The sequence below is a fragment of the Triturus cristatus genome, chromosome 3_1, assembly GCF_964204655.1.
Source record: "Triturus cristatus chromosome 3_1, aTriCri1.1, whole genome shotgun sequence".
In the NCBI taxonomy this organism is placed as follows: domain Eukaryota; kingdom Metazoa; phylum Chordata; class Amphibia; order Caudata; family Salamandridae; genus Triturus; species Triturus cristatus.
In genome coordinates this window covers 917162136-917184836 of record NC_140583.1, presented here as the reverse complement: position 1 = coordinate 917184836, position 22701 = coordinate 917162136, and the positions used below count along the sequence as shown (strand labels likewise).

Below are 22701 nucleotides of genomic sequence, written 5' to 3'. Positions count from 1 at the left end.
CATCTCAACTGTTCTTCCATTTGATGGGATTTAAAAATTGAGGTGGAGAATTCTAGAACTTGAGAGTCACTGCCCCAATCTAATGTGCCACGCCACTCCCTCACACCTAACTTGCACTTCCAATGATTACCCACTGCTGTGCACCCCCTGGTATAATATTCTGCGAAGAAACATAGATAGTGGCTTAGAACAAAATCGAAGCACACCTTTGCTCTGAGCTAAGCTGTGCCACTGGAGGCCTGGTTTAGTCTCTGAAAGGCTTCAGTGAACTCCCTGGAGACAGTTTTCTACCTGTCCTCTCTTTGTTTCATGTACGAATCTCTACAAACTACTTAGCACAAGTCGCTGCTAACTAGCATCTGGAGATTTCATCCCTACCCACTTCATCTGCCAGAAGATATCTAATGTCTCTTGGATGGCTTAGATCTACCAGCTAGGCAGCAGAGCAATTAACCTTTCCAGCAAGGCAGCCAAAAGTATAAATCCCATTCCGGCTGTGTTATGGAAAGAAGCCTAACTTAAGTTGCAAGTTGATCAAATAACTTATATAGATCTATGTGGAGTCTTGATATGGGATCATGACCCAGCAAGGAAAGGACATGTCATTGACCTTTGTGCCTTATGCCCATCAAAAATTATATTTTAGACACACTTTGATGAAAGTGCAAATCAGGTCAAACACTACAGCTTTACATTTCAGCCAATCAGAACGTATACATTTCTTTTTGGATAGCCGATTGAATTATTTAAAAAATATATATATTTGTATTTGCGTTTCCTGCAAACAATACATGGTGCATAACAACACACCAAGATTCCAAAGTCACATGGGAGTGGATGCACATTTGTTCAAAGGTTACAACAGCACAGTGCAGTATCAATGATTTCGCAGCGACCATGGCCAATTCAATTATTAGCCCTTGAGAGGCCACAATCAGTTCAGTCATCTATGAAAGGCCGACCTTTTCGTAGATGCCAGGCTGAGTGAGGCAACAGTCTTCCTTGGTCAGCCTGCACACATGTGCATGTGTAACCTGCAAAGAGCCTCTTGATAAAGATGCACAGGAATGGACCTTATTATAAATAAAAAGGTGGGCACTGGAGGGTACAACTCAAATCAAATTTTTCCTACAGCTTAGAGTGAGTGGAAATCCATTTGGGGATCCCAATCGTCAGCAGAGGTCCAAAATCAAGACGTCCGTATGCAAAAGAAAAACTAGGAGTTTTCATGTGTTAGGCCCCACTCTTTCCAAGACAGAAATAGAAGTCCTTAACAATGGTATTAAGCAGTACAGAAATCTGTTAAACCCTGAGGTGCATGGGGAACTTGAGGAAATGAAGTAACATATGAAGAGTTTTATGTAAACACTACTTGCACAGATATTATAAAATGAAAACAAGTTGACCCCAAAGACCGGGACTCTACAACAAGAAAATTGTAAATAAATAGCAGAGCATCCTTGTAGTGATCTGAATTTAAAAATGTAAGATAACATGCCCGTATTTGCCGCACAGAATTGGAATTTTAGGAGATGTTTTTATATGGCATAACTGTTACAGCAAAAGACACAAAGATGATGGATGGAATGCAGAGCAAATCAAACATTCTCCCCCAGTCAATAGATCTGGGTTACATCCATTGTTCTTTCGCTCACCATGCCACCCCAGTTTAGACCCAGCCATATGCAAACCAGTCTTGACCCTGTGCCTCATGGGAACAGTCCAGACTGAACTGCCAAGCCAGGTCCACCCTGGACCGGAAACAAGCATCCTGGGACCGGTTCCGGGGCATCACCAATCAACAGCCAGGCTAGCTTGAATCCAGTGGCACAGTGAGCCAGGGACCAACGTCTGGGCATTCCTGGCACACTTGGCACAAGAAAGCAAAAGACACACAGATGATGGATGGAATGCAGAGCAAATCAAACATTCTCCCCAGTCAATAGATCTGGGTTAAATCCATCATTCTTTTGCTCACCATGCCACCCCAGTTTAGACCCAGCCATATGCAAATCAGACTGTGTGTGGTGGGCAGAGGAACGTGCTGGACTAAAGTGTGCTGCAGTAAACCACGACTCCCAGTAGGCCACAAACTATTGAATGTCCAGAGAGATGAGGCCATTTTGGATCTTCAGGTATACCTTTCCTCATGGTCAGAATGATGTTGCTCACTAGGATCTAGTTAATCCCTCTCTTCCAAGTGGTGCTAACTATCCAGTTCATTTTGGATGAGTCAGATTTACCCTTACAGACCCACATTACAAGATCCCTGTTACTCTGCTGGGAGATACAGGGGCCGAAAGTAATAAGGATCGCAGCTGGTATTTCCCCCTAATTTACCAGGGATTATGAGTTGTTTTCCCTTTAATGGTGAAAAACACAGAGACCTGGGAATGGCAGACACTATTCTATGTGTTTTTCCTCTTCTGTGGGAAACAACAGGCCAAGTCTTTCTGCAGGCAACACTCAATGAGGGCCATACTCTCGGATTAGTACACCTCTCCTCCAGTGTGGATACTTATGTTTGCCTTTCTGATGTTATATTTCCTCTTCTTCCATTTCGGGATCAATCAATCAATCAATCAATCACTGCATTTGTAAAGCGCGCTACATACCCGAGAGGAGCATGCTTCCGTCATCATCTTGCACCTATAAGTTTGAACTTCTCAGGATCATGGCTGCCAGTGTCCTGAGCATGCTCTGGCACTGCAAATGTAGTATAACCTGCCAGGAGGGTTCCTTCCTATGTTTTGTTCATACTTCATCACTCCCCGCCTTTCTTCTTTGCAGTGTCCCATACCAGTTCAGTCACATTCGCCTTGCTTGTGCATGGTTGTCACGTGCCCACCAGTGCTCAGAAACGTGAACACATTAAGAGTTGTGCGCATTTTGACGTCAAACGTACATTTAATACAATAAATAGCAATACCATCCTTTGATTTGGCACACTCTCGTTCCAAGTGTCAGAAACCAACACTTTCGCAAACATTGTGGAGAAAATTAGCAAACAGCTAGAACGCATGCTTCATATCTATTGCAAAATATTTGACCTGGTGACTGTAAAGCAGAAACAAAAGGAAATCGACCCTTTCAGAATAACAACCGAAAAAACAAAAAGCAGAAGTCAGGGCAGAGATCAAGATATGAAGAAAATCAAGTCACCAAAAACAATGATTTTTTATAGACAATGACATTTATTTAAGATCAAATATTTAAGCATAATTTGAAAACAAGAGTATAAGGCCCTTTCTTACACATTTTTCAGGATACAAAGGTAGCAATTTGCAAACATTTCTTCATAAATCCCGACATTGTAGTTGGATGCGCAGTTGTAATATGCAAGCATCTAACGGACACATTTCCTGGTTTCCTGTCTGAGCAATAACTATTTGAGAAGCATGATGTTGAAACCAAAATAAAAGGCGAACATTCGGTTACTTTTAAAGAAGCAGTGCTCGTTTAAATCCAACGTATTAACTTTGAAATTAGAATTGTTTAATGACATGTTTTCATCATAAAATCAAGGCACTTGCTAAAGTCGTCGGAATAGACAATTTGAAGAGCACATGTTCACTATTTAAAGTGGTCTTTTGACGAAATTGACAGATAACGGATGTTTATTGTAGCCAAAAACATCTGTGACAATTGAAAGGCTGAGTGTAAACACAAATTCCACGTGAATGCTGGGGCCATCAGACCTATCACAGAGCATACCCATTTCTATACTGCAAAAATTCCCAATAAAAATTTCTTGGGGCTCTTTAGCATTCTGTGGTTTCTAGCTTTCAGAGTAAGGAAGGTCAAAGAGTGACTAAAGTCATTTTCAAAGTTATGGAACGTGGAAAACTAGTGAAAAAAATCAGTGCGGTAGAAAAGAAAGATTTCCTATGATCTCTGCAAACCAATTAACCAATGGCAGGGAACATCCTTTACCACGCAGTGCCTTTACAATACAGTCACTACTGCGACGGTACCACGCGCTCCTGTAGGAGACAAGTTGTTACAATGACTTGCTTTAGGGAACTCAGTGCTGGATTTAAAATGCAACACCTTCCCTGCTGATGCACCGATTGGAATTGGAATAGTAATTAATATTATTCCAAAGACCAGCGCTGCCCTAAAGCAAGTCGACTTGCATGCCAAAGGAACACGTGGTAAGAAAACAGTCATGGTAGTGACTGCGTTGTTAAGCCACGTGTGGTTTAGGCGTGCATGGTTCTACCATACAACCCAAATGGCAGCCTTTTAGCAAGGATTCTCAGCCTAACATTCCACCATTAAGTAGGTCTGGGCATGCCCACTGAGAAAGCAGTACTTTTAAGCTACAATTATTACCGGCAAACGCTTGGAATAATGTCATATTTTAAAGGCAATGACACCAGCCAATGCAGAACATTTCACAAAGACATGTTTGACTGTGTGTGGGGTCTACTGAATGATACTTTGTAAAGAACTTCAAGGGCTGACTCATACCAAGTATGTTTTTTTGTAGAGAGCATACAGATTGCAAAATCCTCACTCGTAGGCAATGTTCTCTATATGGCGAGTAGCATCACGGTAGAGCATGATCCTTCAAGAGAATGCTGTCTAGCATGGGAACGGTTTCTCAGAAGGATTGAGTGAGTCACAAGTGATTCCAAGAAGGTGCCTGCCTTCCGGGCACACTTTGTTTTTCAGCTCAACCATGTTTTATTAGAAATTAAACGTTTGTAAAGTAAATCAAGACATAAGAGTATCAGCAAAAGATCAAAAAATATAATAGCATATACCAAAAAGGTATATAAATAATAAATAAATCAATACATAACACTGTAAAGTGTCGATATAGCCATCTTCTTAATGGTGGGATGTTAGCATTCATCATACGTGACCAGAAATGTATTCTGCTCTTTTAAGAACAAGCTTTGCTTTCCTTGAAAACCATTAAAAAGTCTATCCAAATTCGCTGCTGATGAAATTTGCAGTAACCAATTTTTTATAGATATTTTCATTGTAGATTTACATTTTTTGAGAAGCATAGATTTGGATATCATCAAATCTTTTCCCACCCAAAGTTTTTTTAAAACAGCTTAACAATTTTGCCTCTGAATGTAGTCGAAGAAGATCATGAAAAGAGAGTTAACAATCCTCATTCCAGAACATCTGAACAATAGGACGGTCAATCAATGTATCTGGAAGAGTAACATTTTCAGAATTACTTCTCCTATATTTCAAATCGGTTGATAATTTCAGTTGAAACATTTGCATTAATGTCCTGTACAATTTGAGGATTATGCATTGTTGACTGTAGACTGTTTTCAGTTTATCTTAAAAACAATTCTGACAAAAGAGAATGCCAAACCTTAATATCCTTCTAGGATTTCTCTATCCGCAACCTAAAGCTTGAATGCATCTCTTGGTCCTGTAGCTCCACGTCCAACGTCAATACATTTCTAAACAACTTAAATACTTTTCTGGAAAACTATGTGAACATCCATGCTCCAAATAAAACACGGAAGTGCAAGCTGAAACCTTCAACCCCCTTCGTACTTCAAAGACATCGCCAACAACAAATGTTCCATCTCCAGACAGGAAAGAAAATGTAATGAAAACAGAACCCTCAAAGAACTCACGTTACTGAAGTCTTTCTGCGTAACACACAGACAGCTTATCACATCATGCAAAGCACTATAGCAACACCGTCATTGAAGATCGCAGCAGAAGCAGAATGCTCTTCAAGACAATCAAGCATTGAATCAGCTGTCTGCATATCCTTCTGTGAGGAAATGGGGTGTATTATATGGTGTGGCTGTGCGACCTCACCATGTAATACACTTACCAACCCCTTTAGAACCCTTAGGTTTCATTTGTCAAACCTTCAGCTCAACCCTGGGTGGCTGTGTCTCTGAGCCGCAAGGCTTACACAAAGGAACAGGTCTAAAGCATTTTAACAGCACCAAAACAATTGAAGAAATAGACAGGACACCAAAGAAATCCAACACCAACTCATAAAAATAGACTGTATTTTTATGTATTTTTAGACAACACAATTAAAAAGATCCACTGAAGGGAGGGTTCTGGAGATATAGAAATGACAAGGTATAGTAAAGCAAAGCATTTCACTCAACCGTAAACACAGTTTGGGCTAGTTGTAATGTGGTCACCTGGAGTCACTTTAGGTGACCAACTATAATAGGAAGCCAGTCAGTAACAGTTACCTCAGCAGGTGAAGCAGTCTTCAGTCATTTCCAGGCAGTTTTATCCTTTGCAGGGATTTCTCATGGAAATGGTCCTGATGCAAGGGATGATGGATGCTGCAGATCAACGGCTGCTGTGGGTGCAATGTGGTCGATGAGCATCTTGCTGCGACTACTCCTTGGCCCATGAAGTGGGTGAGGTAATCCTGGTAACAGATTCGATGTCCCTCAAAGTCCTCTCGGTGCTGGCAAAAGTCCAGTCACCACTGGACTTCCGGATATCTAGTATTGCGGTCACAGACCAACCCTTCCTGGGTCAATAACTAATCCTTTGGGATTCCCAGCTACATTTTGATGACACTTCCAGGTACAGCAAGCTTGGGTGCAGTTTTGTGCATCAGGTCCTGGCTCCTGGTGCTGCATGGCGGGGGTTGGTGGCGGGTTGAAGACTTTGGGCTACCACCTTGTACCAGCAGGCTTTTCAGTTGGTGTATCCCTGTGCTTTGAACATGAGACTTGCTCACTGACTCTTGGAGTCTCTTGGCTTTGGTTGAACTCTGGAGAGGGCTTCTCCTCAAGCAGGACACAGCAAGCACAGCCCGTCTCCCTTGCTAGCCACCAGGTTCAGCAGGTGTAGTCCACGCCGGTGCAGCCTCTCTTTGCTGGTTCCACAACACTTTGGTTGGTGACAAGGGATGACTTCAGGAAGGAGGATTGTGGTGCTTAGAGGGTGATGAAATGACTCCTAGCCCTGCTCTGGGGGAAACATTTTCTATGTGGCCTCCTTTGCTATGGTCTCCTGCTAAACATCAGGTTGTTTGGGCCCTATAAACTCTTGGTTCAGTAGGTTTAGTAGATGGTTTTGATAGCAGTGTCCCACCTTGAGGAGGAAAGGGGCGCAACTTTGGAGCACAGGCCAGAACCAAATTCCATCATTGTACCCAATGTTGGTATGGAATGTTGCCGGGATCTCTAGGATGCTTATAGAACCTGAATGGGGCAATTTTGTGGATTCTCACGATGTGATCTTATTTCAAGAAACCTGGAGCTTGACCACTCCCTATAGATGTGGGAATTCATCTTATGGTATCAATGCAATCAGGAAAGGGTGGCTTAGTGGTTTGGGTGAAAATTGCACTTTGGTTCAAAGTCAAAATAGTCCCTGTCAATTCCTTGGATATTCTGACAATAGATCTCCTTTTGCACCCAGGACTAAAAATCAGAATTTTAAATGTATATAATAGAGTGGGCTTGGGTACAGTGGAAACCAATACCATAGGCATTCTAGACCATGCCCTCACTGAATACACAGCAAACACACCCCTCTGTTGGTAGCTAGGGACTTTAATTGTACATTTGAGCCCCTTGCCTCCGCGCCATTAGATTGTTTTTTTTTAAAAAACATTTTTATTAAGAAACAGACATCAGCAATACATCGACATTCCAGAGGGAGTAATACAGTAGGCATCGCCGGTACAGTAGGTAAGTCACAGGATACATTTATACAGGGTGGAAGATCTAGGGTGAGGGGGGATCATTGATAGAAGGAGTCAAAGGAGGCTGACATATTTCTCCTCTATAGGAGTTCCACAAGCCCCATACACAAGACCATTTTTTGGGACATCCACGGGACACATACACAGTTTTTTCTTTGAACATTGCCCAATCCAAGTCTTTTTCCCAATCCTGAACTGTAGGTGGGAGCGGCGCCCCCCATCGCTGGGCAATATTCCTCTTGGCTAGCATTAGTCCCAACGTAACCCATTGTGTCAAGCAAACATTTAAATCGGTTGGTTCCCAGATGTTTAAAAGACACCTACGGGCTTCCACACGGAGCTGCACGGACAAAACAGTATTAATAATGTCATGGATGTCAAGCCAATAGGGTTGGATCAGTTCACATTCCCAGACTATGTGGAAAAAGGTTCCCAGCTGGCCGCATCCCCGTCTACAAGCGCCCCTGTCTGCCCTCCCAATTCGTACCAATTGAGACCCCGTTACATAGACCCTGTGGAGAAATTTTAGTTGGACAAGTCGGAGACGAGCTGGTATCGCCACCACCCTGGGAGAGGAGATAGCCTCCTGCCACTCCTCATCATCCATCTCTACGCCATCTCCGGTCCACTTCTCTCGGAGGGCCCGGAGAGGATCCGAGATGTTGTTGACCAGTTTTTTATAGTTCAGTGAAATGGTGCTGTCAGTGAGATGACCATCCAGTACTCTATCCTCCAGTGGGGATGATTCCGGCAGCGTGGCTCCAGGCTGCAAGTGTGTGCGAAGTGCGTGTCGAACCTGCGTGTAACCGAAGCGCTGACTCGGCTAATTTGTACTGTTGCTGCAGTGTGGCAAAAGACGTGCCATTAGATTTGACTGAAGAGTGGGATCGCTTTTGGAAAATCCCTCAGCTAGAACTCCCAACTGTTAGATGGACCAAGAGAGGAGGACAAGTGCGGGCCCTTACGCTACAGCATGATTTGAGGGCCACAAACGGCAGGACCAAATTTGATCCCAATGGTGGAATGACCTTTAATAAACCTGGCTATGCTAGCAGAATTGACTATTGCCTGTTCGACCTTAGTCTGTGGCCCACTGTGTCTGATATGAAAGTGGTCAAAAGATCTGATAGCGACCACAATACTTTGAGTCTTTCTTTAATTAATTATGGGGAGTGCTAACTCAACATAAGGGGTCGAGCAACTTGGGCAGGCTATCCCATAGTAATAATCTGAGAACGATTAAATGGGATTGGGTGGGGCAAAACCCTGAGGCCTTGAAAGCTGTTAAGTCTAAAGTGCTTGAGGAGGTGTTGGTGTTGTCTGAACTCACTAGAGTGGATATTATAGAGAAGTTGAGCAACCAACATGTGATACTTTATATGCAGATCAGGGAAATATTTGGTCAAACAAAAAAAGGAGGGAATGTCACGCTAAACGAGGATGGAAAAGGCAGACCCCTGTGACTGAGTGGTACAACAAGGAATGAAGAAAGGCCAAGGGAGAACTTCTACAGGCAGTGGAATCTAAGTTTCGCCAAGATATGGTGGAATGTAGAGCCAGATAGAGATGGGCAACAGATCATGCCAAGAAACAGTGGGAATGTCCTTTATGGTCTCCTCTACATAGTGCCCTGGTCACCAAGGACAACAAGTCCTTTTAGAAGAATGCCTCCATTTGCCTGAATGGACCCAAGTCTGCCCTAGAGTTTACTGTACAGCCGGAAGAGTGGGTATCCCACTTTGTGGGCCTGTATTCTTTTGGCAGTAAGGAGGATGAGGAGAATGTAGTTTTGTGGGAACATCTCCCATTTGGCACTGTAGAAGTTCTTGAAATATCACTAGTAGAAACTCAGGTAGCTATCAGCTCCTGCATCCCAGCCAGAGCTCCCGGCCCTCATCGAATTCCCAATGATCTATATAGAGAAGATCCTATATTAATACGTTATCCAATGCAATCCTCTTGGGCATAGAAATTCCCCTCTCATGGAACTCAGCTGAGAATATACAATTTTTTTAAGAAAGAGAGTAGGGCCAATCCGAGGAGTTATAGGCCCATTAGTTTAATCGATTCTGTGCAGAACAGTTTCTGCAAGCAGATATTGGCCTGTATCCAGGATTGGATCTCGGAAGAAAATATTCTGTCTGACTTCCAGGTGGGTTTTCGTGCCAATATCAGTACCTTGGATCAGGTCTTTTGTTTCCTTTGTATTTACTGGAAAGAAGTTTTCATTAAAGGGGGGAAGTTGTACGTAGCCTTTGTGGATCTGCGAGTAGCTTTTGACTTGGTCCTTCAATGTAAACTTTGGAAGGTGGTGGCATAGATGGGGATTCCACAAAATGTACTGGATATTCTTATCCAGCGTCATTCATCAAATAAAGCCCAAGTTAGGAGGGGACAAGAGGGACAACTTACTGCGCCCTTTATGATATATTGTGGAGTTAGACAGGGGTTTATTCTAGCACCCACCATGTTTTCGCTATTTATTAATGAGGTAGTAGGATTTCTTGATGGAGATGGGAGTGATGCCACAAAAGTCGGAGAGAGCAGGGCTCCTGCCCTTCTCTTCTCTTTACTGATGATACGCTACTAATATCAAAGTCTCCCCAAGGGCTACAACAGCTATTAAATGATGCTACATTTTTTTGTGATGAGCGTGGTCTGGAGCTCAATGATTCAAAACCAAAGTATATGGTGTTTTCCAAGGGTACTTCAAAAACATCCAAGAGATGTATGTATGTAGGCGACTGCACTATCGAACTAGTCTCCGTATTTGATTATTTATGGATTCAGTTAACCCCAAATCTGTGTTGGACTCCCCATATAGAGAAAGTATATCTGTCCCTAATTCATCAGACTGCCCACATAACTAATATCTAAAGAAGCAAGGTGTCTAGGAAAGTGGCTCCAGCAATAGAAATATATGACACAAAAGCACTAGGAACGGCTATGTATGCAGCAGAATTGTGGGGGAGTGCGAACATTGATTGCCTTTCTGCAACCGAACATCATTTTATAAGATCACTCCTTAACTTACTAGTTAGCACTTCGTTGACCCTTATCCTTTTGGAACTGGACGAAACAAAAATTGCCCACAAGATGGGCTATAAGCACCTATTGTTCTGGCATTGTCTATGGATGATTGATGAGCTTGCTCCCTATCAAGTCGTTGTTAGGGACCCTATGACACAGCCCAGGATAAGTAGAATTCCCTGGTTCTGTTCCCTTAGGGAATTATTGAGGAAATTGGGGTTGGAGGAATATTGGATAAATCCGGAGAAGTTGAGCTGGATTTCGAAAAGCAGGGTAAAGGCCATTTATTGGGAATTTATCCTGGTGAAGGATGTGTCAAATCCCAAGGGCTCACTCACTCGTGAGTAGGTAGATTTCAAACCTTTCCCGTCCTTTGAGGATACCATTGATGAAATTGTACTCCCACTTGCACGGAAATTGTTTCTACAATTTAGATATAAGACACTCCCCACTAAGCTGTTTTGAAGTAAGTGGCGTAGCAATGCACTTTCTGATGTTTTATGTCTGGCTTGCAAAGGAAGCCCTGAATCCTTAGTCCATGTTATTTTTTTTCCCACTCTATGAGAATTTGAGGCCCAAGTAGATTATCCCCCTGTGCAGGCTTACCAGACCTGGACATTATTTAGAGGTGCTTGGAATTCTTAGCACAGACACCAGCAGAGTAGTGGTTTTTGGCTTAGCAAGATTTCTATTGGCTTTATGGATTAGATGCTCAAAGTGTTTGGTGTAATATATCTATTTTTTAATATGTATTTCATATTCATGATATGTATTTTGATATGGTTTTAATTTTCATATGGTATTTTTAACTGTCCTTTTTTATAGACTGCTCTATTTTCTGGTATTTTATAATCACCCTGGCGTCTGCAATATATGTATCTGGCTGTGATGCACTTTTTAAGCTCTTTGTGATCGATAATAAAGTTATGATGATGATGGTTCTACAATGCAGCAAGGCAGTCCTTCTTTGGTCCTTCTTCCAGTCCAGTCAAGATATGAATTTGGGGAAATAGGGATGCCCTACTTATGATCAGAGAATGCATTCAGGACAGGATGCGGTTGGCAGCCAATGGGCTACCAGGTTTCCTCCTACCTGATGACCACTTCTTGTGAAGTGTGACATCTGGGCATCCCAGGATGCACCATTCTGTCCACTTCCAATATGTCAGGACTCCTCTGCAGGCTTGTGGAACTCCATAGCCCAACCCAGACGTGTGGCTACCAAGGGGGCTACATGCCCCTGGAAAACTAGTTTGGCAACTGTTTTCCTCTCTTCTGCCCCTAGTGCTCACTTGTCTGCCTCAACAATGGAGCAGCTCCTCTCCCAAGTGTTACCCATTCGCCCATTAAATGCGGCTTCGTCTTTGCAACTCGCCTTTTGGGCCAGCACCCATGTGGCTTCCTACACGGGGAAGGTGACCCCTCTTTCCAGAGCAGGCCCTTATTGTATCCTTTCCTGGGAGTAGTTAGCATGTTTCCCCAGCAGGGCAGAACGCTTTTTTGTGAAAGGACCCCATGAGCAACCATTAAGGGCACAGGGGACTAAAGGCAACAAAGTGGCAACTAAACTAAAGTTGCACACTGTCCCTTGCTACATTAATTTTGTCAGGAATAATGTAACAAGTTGTTTGATACCTTGGATGACCCATGTTGGTCACACCGTTCCAGAGTTAGCACAGCTGGGGGGTCAGCTTGTAACTCTGTTATGGTATGTTATCTTTATTTCTATAGCGCACAACTCACCAGGGGGCATCTCGGCGCTTGCCTAGAAATGATACCTGATGCTAGAAATTGAACCAGCTGAAAAGATTCAAACAGATAGGCTTTTAGTTGTTTCCTGATGGTGCTGTAAATGGAGATTTTACGCAGGGGCCATGGGTTGTTTATTCCAGTATCTTGGAGCAAGATATGCGAAAGCTTTACCCCCTTTACGACTCAAACGTATACGGGGTACCTGTAGAAGGCTAGATCTGACATTTCTGCACTGTGCATATTTTATGAGTTTCTTTTGCAGATAATGAGGGCCTCTACCTTTCAAAGTATTATAGGTGAGACAGCAGATTTTAAAATATGATCTCTTCCTTACAGGTAACCAGTGTGACTCTCTGAGCAAAGGGGCAGAGGAGGAACCTGCTGGGCGATTCAGAATCATTCTGGCTGCAGTGTTCTGAATCACTTGTAATTTAGCAAGCAGGGTCTCTTCCACTTCAGCCAGCAGAGCGTTTCCATAGTCCAAATGGCTAATTACCATAGCCTGCACTAGAGTTCTACGATGGTTAATAGGCATGTAAGGAAGGATTTTGCGGAGTACACGTAAACTAAAATAGCAGGAGCTGGTAGTGGCAGCAATGTGGTCTTTCATAGTTAACGCCTGGTCCAGTTTTAGACCTAGGTTTTTAACACTTAGTTTAGGAACAGGGGCTACTCCCAATTGTGAGGGCCACCATTCGTCCGACCAGATATCTGAGGCTTTCCCCATTAGCATGATCTCTCGGTTTTTCCAGGGTTCAGCTGAAGGCAGTCGCCAATTGGGCTACCAAGCTTTTCCACAGTAAAAAAGTACAGTTCTGCATTTTTACTATCAGAACACGTGAAATTACATGTTATGCCTGTGGAATATTTTGCACCCTGCCTTAGGACTCAATAGGCTTGCCATAGGGGTGACTTACACACATACCAGCTGGAAGCCTAACCTTGCCATTGCTTTAAATGGCAAAGTCAAGCCAGTTGGCAAAACTGCTTTTCCAGGATGCAAATGGTGGTCTGGGAGTCCCATTTTACTTGTGCCCCACCCAGGGTGTCACAACCAGTGCTGCAATTCCTGGGGTTACCCTCTAACTTAGATGCCCTGGGTATCATTTACTAGGGATGTACAGGGAAGTTAGTTCAGCCAAGTAGGTAAAAGCCTATTCAACATACCAGTTTAATGGTAATGGCACAGGCACTGAGGTCTGGTTAGCAGGAATCAGTGCACTCTCAGAGTCGAAAAACCAGCAGCATTAGTCCAGAAACGCAGGGGTGACCATACAAAAAGAGGCATTTCCTTACACCTTCCTCACTCCACAGACAAATGCAATGTCTTTCGACCTTGTCGGGTTTGTATTGGCGGGAAACAATTGACTGTATACAACAAGTGAAGTAAGGAATGGTGAAAAGTTTTATTTTTCTTTTAATAAAAGATCCAGGCATTTAATGTCTCTGTCTTTTATTTCCAAAGGGTCTCTGTCCAAGGTTCGGAGCTCTCCCCGCCGAGGATCTAGAAGCAAGAGAAACAGATGTAGGTAAGTTCACTGTCCTTTCTCTTTTATCGTATAGTCCTCTACCAAGTTATCACCGGGTGTTGGTGAATAGGTTGAGATAAACAATATACACCACCAGAATAGCCAAAAAGTGAGTAAAACAAAATAAACAAACAATAGTAGTAACTACACCCAGCTATGTGTTGTTTTAGCCTTCTCGTGGCTCTCAATGGAAACTCGTAAACTCACTTTCACCCTTTATGTATGTCGGTATTAATGGAATTTGATGAGAGCTCAGCATAGGTTTTCCTTAACCCCACCCGGTGATAAAGCAGTTTCCTTGCGATCCCGCCTCCCCCAACCCTGAAGTTTTAGCTGCACCTGTTCTAACCACGCTCCTCCTGGAACGTGGCTCGGAGTTGGAGCACTTCTGCGGGGTGCTCTGCTCTGGAGTTTCTCTACCATCTTATGGTGGAATGCAGTGTCCACCTCTGGTGTTTTACTTGGTTCGGTGACGTTTCCTCGAGTCTCTATATCCAGTGGATTTCTTTGCAGCAGCGTTTCTGGTACAGCTGTCTTCTCGCTTTCCGACGTCTTCAGCTGATTCCCCTTGTCTCTGCCTAGCACTCCTTTTGGGTCACGCTTTATCCAATTTTATTTGTCTCCTCTTCGGGTGCCTAGGTGGAACCCCGCCCCTTCATCTCCTGTACCATAGCAGTTAAAGAGGCAGTACTCCCTATTCTGTGGGTAAAGGTGATGTACAACATTTATCGTAGGGGGCCATAATGTATATTCAGGTAAGTCTTTGCTGTCCTCACAGACATCTTCTTCAATGAGAGAATACATAAGAATCAAGAGCACATCAACAACACCAAACCTGCTCCTCTTAGACCTACTACTTCCCATTGTATTCCTCAATGACCATCATTCAAAGCCCTGTCTCTTGCAGATCTTGTTGCACTCACTCAAAGACAACATCTATGAAGATGATATTGTATCATCATCCATAATTCAAGCTCTCTCACTCTTACTTCCCATTGTGAATTGCTCTCTCACTGAATACATCTCCCAGAAGCTCTCAAAACAAGCCCGATCCTCCCAATTCTAAAGAAACCTACATTAGACCCTGACGACTTTGCCAAGTACTGGCCCATCACTCACCTACTCTTCATTAGCAAGATCATTGAACATGCAGTTTATGCTCAACTCCACGATAATGTCAATACCAACCACCTCCTCATAACTACCAATCTGGTGTCAGATCACAGTGCAGGACACAGTCAGCTACTTTACACATCGGAAATCGTGCATTCCTGACCACAGATGAAAATAACCCCAATGTCTCCTGACATTGCTGGACCTCTCAGCTGCCTTTGACACCATCAACCATACCACTCTCATCCACACCCTAAGTTCTCAAATGGGATTCACTGGTAACATCCTTCAAAGGTTCTCCTCCTATATTTGCAACCAATGGCAGTTCGTCTACATGTGCATCTGCAAGTCCCATAAGATCCCTATCACCTGCAGAGTCATCCAGCGTTCTATACTGTCCCCAGTCATGGTTAGTGTCTACATGGAGCCACTTGGGGCTCTCTTGACTGCTAACAGAATGAAAATTCACCAAGAGGCTGACAGAAAACAACTCTACTGGGAAGATTCCGCAGCTCCTGACATCCAAAACCTCAAACGCTGCCTGCACTTCTTTTGACCTGGTACTCCAGCACCTGCCTTGAAATGCAACCCTCACCAAGACAGAATTGCTTTTATTTACCAAGGAGGACAAGCAAGAAATTATACGAACCTGGCTCAATTACCTGAATCTTCTATACTTCAAACTCCAACTTTTACCGTTTGCCAGGTCATTTGTATCCAACCTGGATACGAATCTCACCTTCAAGGAACACATTTTCAAGCAATCAATGAAGACCAGACATCATTTCTTTCTACTGAAGAAAGTGGAACTGTTGCTCCGGAAAGAGACTTCAGATGTGTTCCCCTGCCCTAAGTGCCCCACTGTGTGTACCTGGTATCCTGGTATTTAGATTTTTGGGACCTGGCATCACGCCAACCTAGCTTGTGCACATAGTCCTATCTTTGCCTCTCCTGATTATGAGTCAGTCCTGACCTTGTCTTGTCACCTGTGGGGGTGCACCAAGCGTGGCCCATTTACTGACTGTAGGCTACTGCCCCTATCATTTGTTTACCACGTAAAGTAGTGGTTAGAGGCATCATAATGTGTTTTTGAGAATTAATAATATGACCTTGTCATCTGAGTCACTGCAAGGAGGCCTGCTGGCACACTTGTGCAAAGTTTGACTTCTATATGCGTACACAGTTGTTAGCGCTAACATCCTGAGTGCATGTTAAGTGTGGTGATGTGTGTCGCCAGTGTGGTGCATGCATGATGTGTTTTTGGTGCGTGTGAGCCAGAGCAATGGAGGCCATTATAATCCATTTTGGATACCACTGGCCTCATCGTTAACACGATGAAGGTGATGACTGCCTCCCAGACAGTGGAATTTTAATGCTCGCATTCCTGTAACTGGATGTAGAAGACCTAGACAAGTGAGGGTAGAGGAGACGGGGCTCATTTAGTTACTCCGAAGTAGTTGCTGATGACTCTTTCTGCACACTGCCATTTGCTGGACACCAAGGGTGAGGGGTGGGGCTGCAGACTCTGCTGTCAAAGGTGAGGAAAGTGTTCAATGGAAGCCTGCCGTGATCACTGCTTCAGTTCGGCTGATGACAGCCAAGTGCAGAAACCTGACACCTCTTAGTGCCTCTGTTATAGGGGAGATTTCCCTGCTGTGAGGACAGACACGCCCCAATGAAAAAACAGAAAGGAAACGTCTTCTCCCTTCCTTTATTGGCTGTTTCCGTGTTGGTTATGTTTGCTTCTCACGTTAAGATGATTTTGGGAATGTCCGCCCTATTGTCAAATGGCAGGTAACAAGGTTGGCTTTAAAATATGTGTGTACTTCGGGTTGTAGTAATACAAATACAAGGATACAGATTTGGCCACGTAGGGCCCTTGGGAACGGAAATGCGAGTTACTGCAGTGCGGATGCGGCAGTAATACAGTGGCATTACCTTATGTGAGTCGTAGGTGTGAAAGGGATGGCTGATTGCAGCTAGATACAGTGGGCAGATGCAACTAAAATGAACAAGTACACCTGCAATTATATTTTAATATAAACAAAAGAGGCGAATGACGTATGCTGCTGGGGATAGACACAAGAGACTGCTGGCAGCCTTGGCCCACCTGAGCAATTAGATTGTTTTGCTCTCTCTTACCGTGGGGTGTATCTGAAAACAGATATCCCTCTCTGAATGTGTTATGAAGAGACGCCGCCACCTTGCTCTCGAGCTGCGAGGAGTGTGAAACAAAGCGTCAAACGTGTATATATGTTATTTCTTGTAGGTGCGTGTCTAGCAGCACAGTGGATTGCTCTGCACCTTGTTTCTGAAGACACACTCAAATGTCTTTCCCCCCTGCAGGGACAGATGGCCAAGAAGCACATGCGGACTTTCTGATGTTTCCCGAGTAACCGGTGTCATTGTTCTTTGTGTTTTTCTAATGTTAGTATTCATGCCTTCTTTTCAGTAAGCCAGTGCTGTGCAGGCAAACCTGCTGGGCCCTCCTCCATTGCAAGAGCAGCCAACCTTTTGCCACACAGAATGTATATTCAGGCACATGGATAGGGTCAATTCCTTCCCTATTTACAAATTAGGGTGTTTTTCGGCAATCTAATTCATGTGAAAAAAGCAAATTTAATCTGTGCCCTGGGGGTGAGATGATGAAGGGACATGCGTATCTGCATTCTGCATGTTAGCCACATATCCCACGTCCTGTTCTCTCTTCGTTGCTCTCATGGATGTCCATTGATTAAATGCGTTACATCTTACAAAACAACTCTTTTGTCGTGTGGATTTTGCAATAATACACTTAGAGGGGAATAGGGTCTGTTGAAAATTTCTTAGAGCATACAAGCCTGCAGGGCCCTTCCTCCATTTCAAGAGCAGCCAACCATTTGCCACACAGCATGTATATTGAATGAATGATTGAAAGTAGTTTATTAGTCACATAAAACCATAAACATTGCAAAAATCATACTGTTGTAATCTCGTACACTTAATGTTCTTAGTGGTACAGTCCGTGCCTCCCTTCCTGCCAGCCCTGTTGGTACGGCCGAGAAGAGAGCTCACATTAGAATGTTGATAACTCTTGGTGTTCTATGCTATGAGAGCGGATGACTAGAATAAACGGAGTTCCACTTACCTCGTGTCTGGTGACTCCTACTTCATTACAACACTGGCGACGATCTGCGGAGGGGGCAGCTAGTCATCTCCCCTTTGGTTATTCTCTCCTGTATCTTGCGCAGATCTTGTGCAGTTACCTTTGCTGTATAGTTGTCTAAGCTTGAAGACTGCTACACGCTGCTGTGGTGTGCGGACCCTGCCCCAGTGTCTTCGCCCAGCCTTCACGGTGCTTCACAGGCGTGAGGTGTTGTTTTCCGGATCTGCCAGTCAGCCTGCTGTATCGCTGGAGATTCCCCTCAGCCCTGGGGGTCTTCTGCCACTTTCGATCTCCACAAGTGCTGTACTTTGTGCTGTGGGTCACGAGGTGCTGTGTATCTTTGTTGGAGTGACGGCGCACACCGGGAGTCCCTTGTAATTGTGTGCAAAATCTCTGTCAGCGGGAGCGGGTTCCTGTCAGCTGGCTTCTGTGGAGGCGTTCTCTTCCTGGATACACAGCCCCGCCTCTGGTGTCGTATTGCCGGCGCTCCAGCCTGTGTAGAGCCGGGCGATAATTTCCGGAGCCTGCTTCCTACTCCCCATCTCGGGCATTGAATTAACGGCGCACCAGCCTCCAGTCAGCCTGTCGGCAGCCTCTAGAGCCTGAAAGAGCGACGTACAAGTAAGATCCATCCTTGTCTGCTGTGCGATATCTTTATACGTACATTGTGATAGGCACATATGGTGCGTGCCTTCATTGCATGTCTGTACTGGAATCTCTTCACGAAATCTACCCTGTGATACGCACACATTGTGCGTTACTTACCTGAATTATCCTGTTGGTTTTGCCTCTCCCTCTACACTGTGATACGCACACATGGAATGCGTATTACTACTCTAAACAGTTTAGTGGATCCTCGGAATAGGGAAACGCTCACCGTTTTTGGGTGTTCCATCTCACCTTTGGATGTTAAGGCCAAGTCTGTGATACGCACACATTGTGCGTGTATAACAATTCATTCATAGGATCTCCATTGTTCTGGGGCATGTTCTTTAGGTGCGTAGCTTGCCTCCACCACATTTGCTTTGTAGGAGTGGTCCTCATCCAGCCTATCCTTTTCTCCTCAGGGTGTCCATAGGCCGGGGTTTACTGCAAGTCAGTTTTCAAGGGCTCCCTTCAGATAGTACATACAAGCTACAAGATGGGTACACCTGGCATGAGCCAACCACCATCATTCTGAAACGATTGTGGTGATCCAGAAATCCATTGGAAAGACTGGACAAAGCTGTTTGAATCTTACTTAATTGCTATGGGGGGTGAGAGATTCTCCCCATTGCGCAAACAGCATATCTTGTTACATAATTTGGGGGTTCACGGACGTAAAGTCTACGAAACTTTGCCTGAGGTGGATGAGGAGGAAGACGCTGATGTGTACGACATCACCCTGATGAAGTTAGAGTTACACTTTGGAGACAAGGTCAATGTGGTGCTTGAACGCCACAAGTTCTTTAGCAGAGTGCAAGGAAAAGGGGAATCTATAAATAATTACATAGCTACCCTTAGAGGCCTTACACAATTGTGTGACTTTGGTGACCTCAACGACTCCTTGATAAGAGATCAACTAGTAAGGTGTACTAATAGTGGGAAGGTACAAGAAAAATTACTGGCTAAAAACCCTTCCTTGAAGGATGCCATTTCCATTGCGCAATCCATTGAGCATACCGCTAAGTGTGTCAGAGAGATGAAGGTTAAAGAGGAGGTAGTGGCGTCCATTCAGTGTGAAGGGTCTGAAGGCGAAGTGTTCAAAGTGAACAATAGAGAAGGGTTTAAAGGTATACCCACTAGTAAGGAAGGCCAGAGCTTGAAATGTTTCAGGTGCGGCAGCAATAACCACTTGGCTAACAGTCCCTTTTGTTCTGCTCGTGGTGTGTTGTGTAAGAAATGCAATAGAAGGGGACATTTGGCCAGAGTATGCAGGGATAGCTCGAGCAGCTCTTCTAGGGTTGTCAATACTAGTGGGGAACCACAAGCAAGATTAATTTTTCAGGTGAAAGACAGCCAAGAAACATCCAGTCCCAACTATCCCAAATGTGTCATAAACATTGACAACAATCCCATAGAGGTGTATGCGGACTCGTGTTCACCTTTCACGTTGATTAACTTTGTAGATTTTGAGAAATTCCTGGGGTGTAGTAAAAGTATGCTGGTCTCCCCTGATATAGCTTCCGAAGGGTACACCAGAGACCCCATTCCCTTGGTGGGGATGTTGAATAGCCACATTGATTTCAAAGGTAGATCCATTGTAGGCAGAGTATATGTGGTAGAGAGGGGCGCAAACCTTTTGGGATGGCAACACCAGAAGGAACTAGGTATCATCCTAGACCCCAATGACAAGAACCAAGTCATCTTAGTAGACGTTCCAACCAGCAACAATTTCCTACAAGACGCTTTTCCTGACCTTTTTACCGAGAGGTTGGGAAAATTAAAAGATTTCCAACATAAAATTAAAGTAAGGAAAGGTGCCAAACCCGTTGTTCATAGAGCGCGCCCCGTTCCTTTGCAATTGAGAGAAATTCTGAAAGGTGAACTGGATAAATTGTGTGACATGGGCGTCATCCAACCCATAGACGCATCAGAATGGTTGGCCCCCCTTGTTCTTGCTTCCAAAGCCAATGGTAAGGGTATCCGCCTCCGCGTGGACTTGCGCAGCCTCAACGACAACATCTGGGTAGAGAGGTTTTCCCTGCCTAATATTAATGAAATGTTGAGCACTATGGGCAAAGGGTGTTTTTTCTCAGTCATTGACTCGTCAATGGCCTACCACCAAGTCGAGTTGCACCCTGATTCTAGACCTCTGACGGCATTTTCTTCACCGTTTGGGGCCTACATGTTCATTAGGATGCCGTTTGGCCTTGCATCAGCGGCCTCTATTTTCCAAAAAGTTATGCAACAAGTGTTGGATGGCATCAAAAACACCCTCTGTTTTCAGGACGACATATTAATGTACGGGGCAACGGAGGAAGAACATGATGTCATTCTCAACACTGTGTGCCAACGGTTGTCCAGAGCAGGATTAACTGTGAGGCTAGACAAATGCAAGATCAAAGTGACCTCGGTTGATTACCTGGGTCACACCATATCGAAAGATGGATTCAAACCTAAGTATAGCCTGATTCAAGCCGTCAAGGATGCCCAGCACCCCTCAAACAAAGAGGAGCTCAAATCATTTTTAGGACTAGTCGAGTACATGTCAAAATATGTAAAAAAAATTGCAGACCTGTGTGACGGTCTGCGTGAACTCTTAAAAAAAGACAAGGAGTTTGTGTGGGAGGAGAGGCACAGCATGTTGGTAAAGTCTATAAAGGAGCGCATCCTAGATTCACCTGCGTTAGGATCGCTCGACCCACGGAAGAAAACCATCCTGACTACGGATGCATCCAACAAGGGTTTAGGTGCGATGCTTTCCCAAAAAAACCATGGCCAAGATACTATTATAGCATTTGCATCACGGTCCCTCAACTCGGCGGAAAAGAACTATTCGGTCATCGAGAGGGAGGCGTTGGCGTGCTTCTGGGCCGTGAACCATTTTAAATTTTTCTTGTGGGGAACACAATTTGTCATACATACTGACCACAAGCCATTGACTTTTATGTTCTCGTCAAAAAACATACAAAACAATTCTCCACGCATTTCCAAATGGGTTTTGGGCCTAGAAAACTATTGCTTCAAAGTGGAATACCTCCCAGGGCCTGAGAATGTAATTGCGGATTATCTTTCCAGGTCTCCTCTCGAGGAGCATTCGACAGAGGAGCAGCTAGATGTTCCCATTTCATACTTGCATCTCCCTTCATTAACGAAGGAAGAATGGGACAAGTGTATGAAGGAAGATAAAGAGATGGGTATCCTCGAACAGCTCATCCTCAATGGCTGGCCTGAGAACCGGTCACAAGTACCAGATGAGGTCAAGGACTATTGGGAGGTGAGGTACGAACTGTTGATATTGTCTGATGTGATACATCGAGGGAACAGAGCTGTTCCTCCCAAGAATTTGAGAGACAAAATAATCAACCTGGCCCATGAGGGACACTTGGGTAGGAGCCTCACTAAAAACAAGGTCAGGAGCTGTTTCTGGTTCCCAAGGATGGACTCCATGATTGAACTTAAAGTCAAGGAATGCATTAGTTGAGCAAACAGTGATAAAAGCAAAGTTACACGCAATGCTCCTCTATCCCCTGTTGAAGTCCCGGAAGTTCCATGGAACAAACTAGCACTTGACATTATTGGCCCCATGGATGTTCTAGGTGCTCAAAAAAGGTTTATGTTTGTTCTAGTGGATTACACCTCACATTGGGTAAACTTTAAGTTCACTTCACATACTACAACGAGCAACCTAATCTCATTTTTGAAGAATGTTTTTGTGTATGAGGGTATTCCGGCCACATTGGTGACAGACAATGGGGTGCAATTTACCTCTGAGACTATGAGTACATTCTTGGGGGATCTAAATATAAAGCACGAGA

At 44.2% G+C, this 22701-nt stretch overlaps 1 protein-coding gene across 3 annotated transcripts in view; it reads right to left on the bottom strand.

Annotated features, from left to right (window-relative positions):
- The window catches only part of BAZ2B (bromodomain adjacent to zinc finger domain 2B), a 1481286-nt gene extending 1462574 nt beyond the window's left edge, over positions 1-18712 (bottom strand). For all 3 annotated transcript variants that reach the window (XM_085645472.1, XM_085645482.1, XM_085645489.1), the window contains exon 1: positions 18224-18712. The gene's annotated coding sequence lies outside the window, so the exon portion shown is untranslated. The remainder of the gene's footprint in view (positions 1-18223) is intronic.
- Positions 18713-22701: the final 3989 nt, after the last annotated feature.